At 37.9% G+C, this 12,793-nt stretch overlaps 1 protein-coding gene across 4 annotated transcripts in view; it reads right to left on the bottom strand.

Annotated features, from left to right (window-relative positions):
- Positions 1-9,184, bottom strand: part of LOC117918292 (mediator of RNA polymerase II transcription subunit 15a-like) — a 46,954-nt gene extending 37,770 nt beyond the window's left edge. For 2 of the 4 annotated variants that reach the window (XM_034834817.1, XM_034834816.1), the window contains exon 1: positions 8,978-9,183. The gene's annotated coding sequence lies outside the window, so the exon portion shown is untranslated. Of the gene's footprint in view, positions 1-8,977 lie in introns of all 4 variants that reach the window. The other 2 variants (XM_034834818.1, XM_034834819.1) reach the window with 2 other exon arrangements.
- Positions 9,185-12,793: the final 3,609 nt, after the last annotated feature.

Genomic DNA, 12,793 nt, shown 5'->3' with positions numbered 1-12,793 from the left:
AAAGTAAAATATAGGGTCTGGTTCTTCAAAACCACGGATGGCAATCAATTCATTAAGTAACAAGCAGTGAGAATGCCATCCCCAATAAGGTTTCAGCACCTTCATATGAACATAAATGTATAGACAATTTCTAGTAAGTAACAATTCTTCCACTTGATAATACCATTTTGTTAGGGTGTATGTGTGGATTAAGTTGATCAACAAAATCCCCTATATGAGGGCTCATACCCACACATGGATTGGCAAATCATAGATCATAGGTTACAAATAAATAGATAGGAAATAAACAAACAGAAATACTTAAACTCAAGACCTCTAATTACTAGAGCTCTAACACCATACTAAAAGGGAAAAAATGTAAGAGAGAGAGAGAGAGAGAGAGAGAAGAAAAGAATGGAGATAAACAAATATGAAACATTACCTATTACTAGATGGTTCTCTCCTTATATATTAATAAAATTCAATTTATAAAGTTAAACCTTTAACTAACATAAGATATAGATATCCTTAATCTAACACTTAAGATTTTGAAAGGGGAAACTATTTTCTTCTAAGAGAGATTGGTTAAGAACCCAAAGTATGACTGCCTATGAACCTTGGTATGATTACCAAAGACTTCTTTTTCTTTTGCTTTCTTGACCTCTTTCATCTTATTCTACCATTCAAAAGAACTTTTATAATGTCAGATATTAACATCTCACATCACATAGAGATGGTAGTGATGATGATAGTGGCAATGTGGCAACAGTATAGAAATACAGCAAAGTAATTTGCATTAATGGCAATATGGCAATGTGATGATGGGCTTCAAAGAGAGGATTTGAAAAATGGAATTAAAAAATATACAAACCACTTTATTGCATGAGATGGGAGAAGATGGAGCTATCAAAGGTGGAAGAAGTCAGTTTGTAGTGGAGTCCAAATCCTTTGAGATTTTGGTTGAGGATTTGGGAGGGAAACTGAAAGGCTGCATTTGGGAGAAAAGCAAAGGTGTTTCCTCTTGGATTAGATTTGGGGAGGCTAGTTTACGTTGCTTACTAGAAGGAGTTGAAGCCTGTTGTAGAGAGGTCGATAACCGAAGTTGGATCATTGGTTGGATGGATGGGAACAGGAAGTATAGATTAGAGTGTCGTTTGAATAAGGCAGAAAGGTTCATTCTTTGCTCTGTTCGTGATATTGAAGCAAAAAAATACAGCATTATTTTTCCAAAAGGGAAGGGACAGTCAAGTGGATGGAATTCTCTGGTCGAGAGGTTGAGAGGCCTTGGTGTGGCCCCGATAGGAGGTTTAAAGGTTACCAGTGGTCCCGAGGATTCGTTAAGGATGAGGGGGGGCTCGAAGGTTTTGTGGAGGGAGAAGGGGGTGGAGGTGAAGTCATTTGCAGATGCTGTTAAGTCAACCCCGGGAAGGGTAGGCAAGTCAGTTTGGTTAGAGGTGGGGGAAAGAGAAGTGCGAGGAAGGTTAGATCAAATGAGAAGTGTCTGGTAGGTTGGTGGGGTATTAATTCAGCTTCATTACCTGAGCTGGAATACGTAAGGAGTTGGACTCTTCAGCATTGGGCTTTAAAGGGGAATCTGAGGGTTGTTGTGTTAGGCAAAGGTCTCTTGCTATTTGATTTTGAGTTGCCACATGAGGCTAAGCGTGTTCTAGCCAGAGGCAAAAGAAGTATTAAAAAAAATTTTATTATCTTGGATAGATGGAACCCAGAGGTGGGGTGCCTTTGCAAGAACTCCAATGCTAATGAGGCTTGGGTAAGGGTGGTTGGGCTCCCACTCCATTTGTGGAGTCTTGAGGTGTTTAAAAGAATCGGAGATGGGTGTGGAGGTTTTGTTGCAATGGATGAAGATACCAGATCTTTGTCTAAGCTGCAGTGGGCTCGGATCCTAGTGAAGCGCGTAAAAAAGGAGTTTCCTAATTATGCTCATATTGTGTTGGGGTCGGGTTGCTATTCTTTTCAGCTTTGGTGGGAGTCTCCACCTTGGTTCACGTAGGTGGTGCTGGCAGGAAGTTCCTACGGGGAGGGTAGTCCAAGGGTAGGAGATGTGAAGTTGGTGGAACTTCACACGATGTCTGCTTTGGGAGTCAAAGGGAGAAGGTGGAGTAGTTGAGGTTGCAGCTGGGTGTACAGGACGTGTCGCCTGTTGGAGGTAACCCATCCATCCCTCCTGTTGAGGTCTCTGGCATAGAGAGTGATGTGAGGGGTAGGATAGGTGTTTCTATTGGTCTAGTGAGAAGGGGCAGGGAGTCCTCGTTTAACAGTCTAGACGACTTTGTTTTAGGGCCAGAAGGCCTTTGTTGTGGGCCTAGTTGTGGGCCTAATGGTTTAGAACTTGGGGAGGTCCAAGGTCCTTTTAATGAGATCCAGGTGGACTTGGGCCGAGTTTCCAAGCCCATTGATCTAAATGGATTGAAAGGTTGCAGCGAGGGGGTGACAGGTGTGGGCTTTGGGCCTGTTAGTGTTGACGCAACAGGAGAAGGGGCTTTAGATGGGGACGAGCCTCCAATCACTCTTTCTAGGGCACAAAGTGAGCCTTCGATCAGCAAAGAAAGAGGCGTAAGTGGAGGCGCAAGTGGAGACGACGACCCTCTTGTAGGGTTGTCGAGGGATGCGTTGCCGACGGAGGCCTTTGAGACGACGGAAAGGGGATCGATGACAGTCGAAGCACTGCGCGAGGAAGCAGCCAGGTACATCGAATCTCTTTATTTCCCTGTGGGGGGTCAGGAGCTCTCTTCTTCCACTCCTTCTTCTGGTTTCGGTCGGGCTATGTTGAACGAGGGGTCCTTCGGTGGTTTGGCCTCCGTGACTGACAGAGAGGAACAGATTCCTCTGACTATCATTCTGGCTTATGGCAGCAATGGGGAGATGGCCTCAAGGGGGAGAAGTCTGTGGTTGGAAAAGGTGTGGGGGGTGAGTTTGAGGAGTTGTTACAGGATCTGGAGGGGAAAGGTTGTCGATGGGACGACAGCTGCCTGGCGAGGTTCAGCAAGTTCCTAGGTTTTTCTACGGAAGGTTTTGAAGGTGAAATTTTGAATTTGCTTCTAAGGACCAAGAGAAGAAGAGAGCAAAATAATAAGAAGGAAACGTTAGGGTCCATTAAGTTTGACTGTGAATTGAAAAAATTAGAGTGGTCCATTAATTATAATGGTGCGATGAAGGAGAATTCTCTAGTTAGAGAAGGGGGGGCCAGACTCTCGACCATTAGATGAAGCTAAAGATTTTATCCTAGAATGTTAGAAGGGTCAATGATAGAAATAAAAGGAAGGTAATTAAGGCTCTAATCAGGTCGCAAAGAGTGGATTTGGTGTGTCTGCAAGAGACTAATATTCAAGATATGTCCTAGGGGGTAGTTCACAGTCTTGGTGTGGGAAGATTCTTAGGTTGGGGTGCAGTGAGTGCAAGGAAGGCAGCTGGTGGGGTGGTAGTTTTCTGGGATAATAGAGTTTTGGAGTTAGTAGGTATGGAGATGGGTCTCTTCTCAATTTTGTGCCTTTTTAAAAACTGCGATGATGGATTCTTGTGGATCTTTACGGGGGTCTACGGACCTACATTGAAAAGATACAGAGAACTGTTTTGGGAAGAGTTAGGTGTCATTCGAGGGTTGTGGTCTGATCCTTGGTGTATTGGAGGGGACTTTAATGTGATTAGATTTCCCAGCGAGCGTAGTAGAGTAGGAAGATTGTTTGGGTCCATGAGAAGGTTTTCGGAGGTGATTGATGAGTTGGCTTTAAGAGATTTGCCTCTTCAGGGGGGGCCTTTTACGTGGAGTGGAGGGTTGAATGGTCAATCCAGGTCAAGACTGGATCGTTTTCTGATTTCGGAGGATTGGGAGAATCATTTTAGCGGGGTGACTCAGTGTACTCTCCCAAGGCCGATGTCTAATCACTTCCCAATTCTGTTAGATGGGGGTGGTGTGAGGAGAGGTCCAATTCCGTTTCGTTTTGAGAATATGTGGTTGAAGGAAGAGGGGTTTAAGGAGCTGCTAAAGGGCTGGTGGCAAGGTTTCAACTACAGTGGGTCTTATAGTTTTATTAAAAATTAAAGGCTTTAAAAATCAAGTTGAAGAATTGGAACAAGGAAGTTTTTGGAAAAATGGGGGTGAACAAGAGGCTGGCTCTGGACAAAGTGTCTTTTTGGGATGATCAGGAGCGGCAAAGAGTTTTAAACGAGTAGGAGTTAAAGGCTAGAAAGGAGGTCAGGGAGGATTTCAAGAAGTGGGCGCTTATGGAGGAAATTTCGTGGAGACAAAAATCAAGAGAAACGTGGTTGAAGGAAGGCGATAAGAACACAGGATTCTTTCATAAGATGGCAAATTCTAACAGAAGAAGAAATTGCCTGAAAAAGATTAAAGTTAATGGCATTTGGCTATCAGAAGATCAAGAAATTCAGAGGGGTGTGATGAGGGCCTATCAAAATTTGTTATCGGATCCTGGTGGTTGGCACCCTAGTATGAACAGTCTGGAGTTTGACAGAATTAGGGTTGAGGAGGTAGCTAGGTTGGAGGAGATGTTTTCTGTGGAAGAGGTGTTTTTGGCCCTTTTAGAGTTGAATGGGGACAAGGCTCTTGGTCCGGACGGGTTTCCCTTTGCCTTCTAGCAGTTCTGCTGGGACTTTGCCAAAAATGAGATAATGGGTTTTTTCAAAGACTTTTTTTAGAGGGGAAAATTTGTCAAAAGCCTGAATACCACATTCCTGGTTTTAGTCCTTAAGAAAGGCGGGGTTGATGATTTGTGTGATTTTAGACCCATCAGTTTGGTGGGAGGTATGTACAAACTGCTTGCAAAGGTCCTAGCTAATAGGTTAAAGAAGGTAGTGAGTAAGGTGGCGTCTTCTACCCAAAATACTTTTGTTGAAGGAAGGCAAATCCTCGATGCTGCATTAATTGCTAATGAGGCCATATACTCTCTGCTAAAAAGGGATGAAACTGGTGTGTTGTGTAAATTGGACTTAGGGAAGGCTTACAATCATATTAATTGGGATTTTCTGCTAACAGTGATGCAAAAAATTGGTTTTGGGGAGAAATGGGCTAGATGGATTAGGTGGTGTATTTCCATTGCTTCTTTTTCAGTTTTGATTAACAGATCGCCAATGGGTTTTTTCCAGAGCGCTAGGGGGTTAAGACAAGGGGATCCTCTCTCCCCTTACTTATTTGTTTTAGGGATGAAGGTTTTAAGTTGCCTCATTAACAGAGCAGTAAGGAGGGGTTTCCTTACAGGCTGCAAAATAAGGGGAAGGGATGGCAATGGGATCCAAGTTTCTCACCTGTTGTTTACTGATGACACGTTGGTTTTTTATGAGGATTCCCAAGAGCAAATGGCTTTTTTAAGTTGGCTGTTAATGTGGTTTGAAGTCATTTCTAGGTTGAGTATCAATTTGAATAAGAGTGAAATTCTGCCAGTGGAAAGAGTAGAGAATGTAGAGGTCTTGGCTTCTGAACTGGGCTGCAAAGTGGGAACTCTTCCTTCCACTTATCTGGGGCTCCCTTTAGGTGCTCCGCACAAGTCGATGGTGGTGTGGGATGGCGTGGAAGAGAGGATGCGGAAGAGACTTACCTTGTGGAAGAGGCAGTTTATTTCCAAGGGAGGGAGAATCACTCTCATTCAGAGCACTCTAGTTAGCATGCCTATCTATCTCATCTCATGTCCTTGATGCGTATGCCAAGAGTTGTTAAATTGAGACTTGACAAAATCCAAAGGGATTTCCTTTGGGGCGGGGGAGCGTTGGAGAAGAGGCCCTTGTTCTCATAAAAAGAAGGGCGAATTGGGGATTAGAAATCTTTCTATCCTCAATAGGGCCCTTTTGTGCAAATGGAGTTGGCATTTTGCGGTTGAAAGGGAGTCCTGTTGGAAGCTTATAATTAGTAGGAAGTTTGGGGAAGAATGTGGAGGGTGGAACTCCCGTGAGGTTAAGGAGGGCTATGGGGTGGGGTTTTGGAAGGAAATTAGAAAGGTTCTCTGTTGCTTAAAATTGTTTCCTTCTCTGTGGGGGATGGCAGAAGGGTGAGAGTTTGGAAGGACATTTGGTGCGGGAATAATTCCATTTGTGAGACTTATCCATCTTTGTTTGCCTTAGCGGTCTCTAAAGATGCGTGGGTAGCAGATTGTTGGGATTCTTTGGGGGAAGTGGGGGGTTAGATTCCCCGTTTCTCTAGATCTTTCAATGATTGGGAGGTGGAGGCGGTGGAGAGGCTCCTTTTGACCCTTCAAGGAAAGAGGCTAGCTGCTAGTTTGGAGGACAGAGTGGTGTGGAAAGTGTCAAAGAATGGGATTTTTTTCTGTAAAATCCCTTTACAATTCTCTTGATCCTAGCTGTGCAGTCTCGTTTCCATGGAGCATCATTTGGAGGCCTTGTGTTCCTACAAAGGTGGGTTTTTTTGCTTGGGAAGCTTCTTGGGGGAAGGTTCTAACCCAAGATCAACTCAAGAAGAGGGGCTGGATTTTAGCTAACAGGTGCTTCTTGTGTTGTGCTGAAGAGGAGACGATAAATCACATCCTTGTTCATTGCCCCAAGGCGAGGGTTATGTGGGATCTTGTGTTTTCTTTGTTTAGTGTTACTTGGGTTCTTCCGCTTACGATTAGAGACACTCTCTTAGGTTGGTTCGCTTCCTTTATGGACAAGAAGAGTGGAAAGACTTGGCAGGCAGTTCCTCTCTGTTTATTTTGGACGGTTTGGAAGGAAAGAAACAATGTTTGTAATCTCTTCTCTTGGGGTAAGGCTTGTTTAGAAGTAGGACCCCTTTCTTTAATTAACTTTGTTGATTGGTTGGGTTCTTGTTGAGGGCTAGTGAGTGCTTACCTTTTTGTCTTTCGTCTTTTGGTAACTCTTGTATACTCCCTGTATGCTTCGGGTTGCCGTTTAAGCACCCTTTTTCTAATATATCTTCTGTGGGTTTATCTATCAAAAAAAAAAAATGGAATTTAAATAAGGTATTTGAAAACTCTAAATGCTCTCAAGAATTTGAAAACACCTTCCCTATTGGGCAAACAACAAAATTTGCTTCAAAATGATTTAAAACTCCTTCATCCAAGGATTCCCTTTATTTATTTATTTTTCCCTCTTCCATCTTTCTTATTTTCCATTTCTTCAATTGATTAAACAATGAGGATGAGGAGAGAGAGGTCAATACACATAAATTCACTTTGGTTCTTAATCCTCAAAAAGTTTGTCATTCCTACCAAGCTAGATAAGACAAAAGGTACCTAAGATTGTTCACCTAAGCAAACCTCTCCCCTATTGGCACCTCACGAAGCCTAAAAAGCAAGCAAAAAACATATCTACAACCCTTAAGCACTAAAAAAAAAAAAAAAAACCCAAAAAGGCATCTAGAAAAATATCTAAAACTACACAAGTACTCAACCTAAAATTTAAGGGAAAAATTAACAAAAATCAACAATTTTATAAATTGGGAAAAACATTTTTTTTTTACCCATTTTTTGGGGGAAAAATCCAAAATTCTGACCCTAGATAAGGATCAAAAATGGCCAAAATATAAGCAATGCTTTCAGTTCCTTCTAGTATAAAATAGGCAAAATATTTCATTTTTTTATGAAAAATCCAAAATTTCACTCAACCACCAAAAGGTTGAAACAAAAAATCCAAATATCAACAATGTTTTTAAACCCCTTCTAGCATAAAATGGGAAAAGCGTTTTGTTTTGTCCTTTGAGGTGAAAAATCCAAAACTTCACCAATACTCAAGGAGTAAAAATAGGTCAAATATCAGCCATTTATCATCCTCTTTTTGGTGGAAATCTGATAATTCACTTATAATTGGACAAAAACAGTTAGTATTCTCAATTTTTTAAGCAAAAAACAAAATATCCACCAACACAACCAATAAATCAAAAGAAAAATTACCCAAAATACCAGAAATTATTTGATCTCTTCTCATAAAAAATGGATAAAACATTTTATTTTGCTCTTTCTTTGGCAAAATTTTGAGTGGAAACTTGCTTCCTCCATTACAAATTTTGCCAAAATACCGCAATATCTTACCACATTTAGGAATATCCTGTGGTGTATCCAATCGATAGGAAAAAAAATGAAGAATAAAACCTTAAACACCTCAAAAAGAAAAGTTTCAACAATGTCTTTTCAATTTAATCAAAACCCTAGAAAGACTAACATATCTTCAATAATCAAGGACCAAAAATATAGATAAATAAATAAAACCCAAAATATTGGCAACTTTTTTCATTTGCTTTCCAATATAAAATGGGTAAAACATTTCATTTTGGCCATTTTTAAGAAAATCTTTTCAAAGCAGATTTTGGAGAAATCTTCATGGCATGCCCCCCACTCCACTCCCATTTTGCCAAAATATTACAAGATATTCCCAACTTTCCAGTGATACTTGTGAAGACAGAAAAAGAAAGTGTTGCTTTGAATGAAAACAAAAACCTGAATTCCATCAAACTTCGAATAGTTTATCATTCAAATTTCATGAGCTCCAAAGCCTACAAAAACGGAGCATCTCCAGAATACTCACCAAAAGAATCAAAAACAGAAATATCAGCCAGTCCATATAAAATGGGCCATATCTACAGCAAAGGGCCCGATGCACCCCCATTTTGGCCCAAAAACACCCTCTAATGAATGAATAGCTGAAGAATTCCTCATTCCATTTCTCCAAATCAAAATCCAAGAAAGATAAAATCCAAAATTTCTACATTGCTGAAGTAACAAAAATTAAAATCGAAAAAAGACAAAATATCTGAAACATCGACAACTAATCAATCCCTTTGCTCATATTCGGTCAAACATACGAATTCTCGCCAATTTTTCCAGCGTAAGCTCCCAGCCCAAATTACCCCATTTCCGCCTAGACATCATGATATTTCGCAGTATTTGAAAAAAAAAAAAAAACAATTCGTTATCTTCAAACATAGAACCACGTATCCACTAGAGTTCAACAACTTGTGATTCAATTTCATCGGAATTATCAAAACAAACGGAGAGATTATCAAATGGTGAAACCGTACCTGAAAAAGCGATCACAATTTACTCGAAGCAGAAGAAAGAAAGAGAGAGATATGACGAAGACGAATCGTGGAGAAGTCCAGTGAAGGGAACCAGGGCAAGTACTCGATGACTCCAGCCAGCTTTGCTTCTTTTTTTCTTTTTTTTTCCTTTTTTCTTCTTTTTTCTCTTTTTTTTTTTTCTTTCATTTTGATTTTTCCAATTAAAACCCAATTAGAAGACGCCTAAATTCATCACACACAGCTTCAGTTATGACTCATTTCCAAAACTGAGCACACTTGGGCTGCTTAATTTATAGAGAAAATTATGAAAATTTACTTTACAAAAAAAATAAATTAATTAGAAAACTAACCAACTTATAAAAATATGAGATATTTGTCAATTGTTTTTCCTAAATAACTAAAACCCTTTCAAAGCCCAACAACCTAGCCCCCCATTATTTTATCTTTTTATTTGTTTATCAATTGTTCATAAATTGGTAGGTTTTGTTTATTTTTTTGTAATATTGTTAGTTAATTGTATATCAATTGGTTGATGAAATTTGACTCTTTGTGTACATTTTTCTCTCTATTTGTGAAACATGATGATATGTGGTTAAAAAGTAATTTGAGCTCAAAATCCTTTTCAATTTCACATCACATCCTTACCATGAAACAAAAGGAAATTTTTTTTGGATTTGGAAATAATTCCTAACAAAAAAAATGAGTTCATATAAATATATCAATCTATGAGTTCCTATTTTCGAAACAAGCTCTTCACGAATCATTCTTGACATATGCTTCCCAAAAATTACAAAAAGTCCGTTCTTAAAATGAACTTTTGATATGCAAAACCACGATTTTGATAGTCTTGTAATTTAAGTTGTTATATTTTGATTCTAAATCATTCTTAGATTAAGTTGGTCTTGGATTTGATTTGAATTGAGGGCATGTGGCTGTTGGGCTTACTTAGTGAGGCAAAAAGAAGTGTTAATGTTAAAAGGGGTTTTTGGCTGTTAGGAAAATAGAGGAAAATGAAAAGAAAATATGCATGTTATATTGGTTATTGAATTCTTTGTTGGGTTGGTGGCTTAAGAGAGTAGGATAGCCTTATCATTGTCCAATTAATGTAAAAGAAAAAATATATTGCTAATTGTTGTTGTATGTATATGAGGTTTTGTACTTGTGTTCATGTCACTAAGGAGTTGTGTTTTTTCACAATTTTAGGTGTTTAGTGTGGTCAGTACAAAAGTTATCAGAAGGATGGCATGGAAGGACAATAGGAGGAAGGTTGAAAGGACAATAGGAGGGAAGCTTGGAATGCAATAAACTGGTGGATGATGAAACATAAATAGGCAATCCTTTGATAAAGAAGAAATTTCAATTAGAAGATAATGACCCATTGGTCATCATTCTTTGTTTTTTAAGGTACAACTTAAGAAAATAAAAGGGTAAATATGAAATTATAGTTTTCATAGATGATTAGAGTCATAGGTAGGTTTTCTTCTCTTTTGCTCTTTTGCTCTTTTGTAGGCTTAGCATAAAAGTGGACCAATAAAAACACGTCTACCTTAAAAACCTTTTTTTATATCTTAATATATTAAATTTGTTAGGACATTAAGAGGGTGTTTGTTTTTTTGGTTTTTTGCTCAAAGCAATTTGTTTTCAGAATTTAGGTTGTTTGTTTTTCTACTTTTTTATGACTTATTATAAACTTTTTACTGAATAGAAAAAGTCAAAATATTTAGCTTTTTCTAAATAGAAAAAATAACATATTGATTTTTCTTTACTTTTTAATACTTAATAGAAATAAAATACTAGAAAAACAAACAAGTTAATATTTAATACTATTAAGCATTAAGGTTCTATTTAGAATTAAGTAAAAAAAACAAATACCACCTAAGTCTTGTTTTTACGTTGGCAATTTTGGTCCTATTTATGTTTAGCAATAGAAGTCTTTTTAGATAATGACTTGCTATCCATTGAAAATCAGGGGGTGTTGTTCGTCTAATCGGGAAGTCATGATACGTCTAAAGAGGTTTGACTTGTGGCAAATTAGGCTACGTTGAGGTATTTAGAGGATCGATTTTGTTTTAAACTTAAAAGGTTTCAAAATTGACTTTTTGTAACATGGTAGGACAACTCAAATGGTTTGGAGCGCTCAAGCGAGCCATACCGCTCAAGTGCCCGAGGCACTCAAACGGTGGGTGAGTTGGCTCAAGTGGTCATGCAAATTTTGTTGAGATTTTCATGTAAATATGATTTAGAACTCTTCCAAAACCAAAACTCTTAAGGCTTTTGCCTATAAATACCTCTCCATTAACTCCTTGAGGGTTAAAGATCGTTAAATGATTGAAAGAATATCACATATTTTCTAAAGAGAAAGCCTAAAGTGTCACACCATTTCTAATCTCTCATTCAATAATTAGATCATTAAATATTGGTTTGAAGACTCTCCTCCCTTTGACTAAGTTGAAGTGATCCACTAGAGCAATCAAGGGTTACTGCATCATAGACATGAATCAAGTTATAAGTACTGGAGAGTAAGTCTTTAAGGTAAAATAGCTAGGTAAATTTGTGCAACTTGATTTTGTATAGTGAATTTAGATTAGTAGGTTTTAGACCTCGTGGTTTTTTATCTCTACGGTTTATGTGGGGGTTTTCTACATAAAAAATCTTATGTCTCATTGGTTATATCTTTTATATTTAATATTTTGTTTGAATTACCTATAATTGATAAAAATATATCATACCTAACATCTTGTAAGGTAAAATAATTGGGTATTACATATAAATTTTTATTGAAAATTTTTAAATCACCCATTCACCCCATCTTTGAGTGTTTCCTATTGGACTTTTGGTCTTTTAATTGGTATCAAAGCGAGATAACAAATTGATTATTTATCATATTGCTTAAAAAAAAACTAATTTTTATTGATTATATTGTTCAAAAATCAAATTTTTATTAATTTGTAAGTCTGATATGGAACAATCTAAAAGTGGTGCTCCTTTGAATAGTCTACCCTACTTTGATGGGAAAACTACTCTCATTTGAAAGAAAAAAAAGGATGTTTTTCCTTATAATGCAAGGTGAAAGAGTGTGGAATTCAGTTGAATATGGATGGGGACCCCCATTGATTCTTGATGCTCGAGGAAGATCAACAAGAGAACTGAAACCTAAACACAAATGGGACAAAGCCGACAATAAAGAGAGTGAAGTCAATGTTAGGGCTTTATTTAGTATTTTTAATGGAGTTTGTCTCGATGAGTTTTCCAGGATATAAAATTGTAAACGTGCAAAGGAAGCATATGATATTCTTCAAGTCACTCATGAAGGTATGACTAGTGTAAAAATCTTTAAATTGCAAATGTTTGCCACTAAATTTGAGAATATTAGGATGCATGAAAATAAAAACTTTTCTTCATTTTATTTTGAATTAAGTAGCATTGTTAATTGCACTTTTAACCTTGGAGAACCTATTCCAAATTCAAGGGTAGTTAGAAAAAAATATTGAAATCTCTACTAGAGAGATTTAAACCTAAAATAACTGCCATAGAGAAGAGCAAGTAAATCGATTCCATGAGAGTTGTTGAACTTCTAGGCTTCATACAAACTTATGAGATGACCCTACCTAGTTCTCAAAAGCCTAAAGATTATACTTTTAAGGCCTTTAAGAATGAGGATAAAGATATTTAAATGTCATATGATATCACTAGGGATGAATTGGCATATATGGCTAAAGAATAAATAAAGGTCATGAAATTTAACATAAGGTTTTACAAAAACCAAGAATCTGGAAAAGGAAAGAGAACTAATGAACAAACACTGAAAAGTCTTTG

This window comes from Vitis riparia, chromosome 7, assembly GCF_004353265.1.
Source record: "Vitis riparia cultivar Riparia Gloire de Montpellier isolate 1030 chromosome 7, EGFV_Vit.rip_1.0, whole genome shotgun sequence".
Lineage (NCBI taxonomy): Eukaryota > Viridiplantae > Streptophyta > Magnoliopsida > Vitales > Vitaceae > Vitis > Vitis riparia.
The sequence above is the reverse complement of the archived record's forward strand: the minus strand, read 5'-3'. Positions and strand labels throughout refer to the sequence as shown.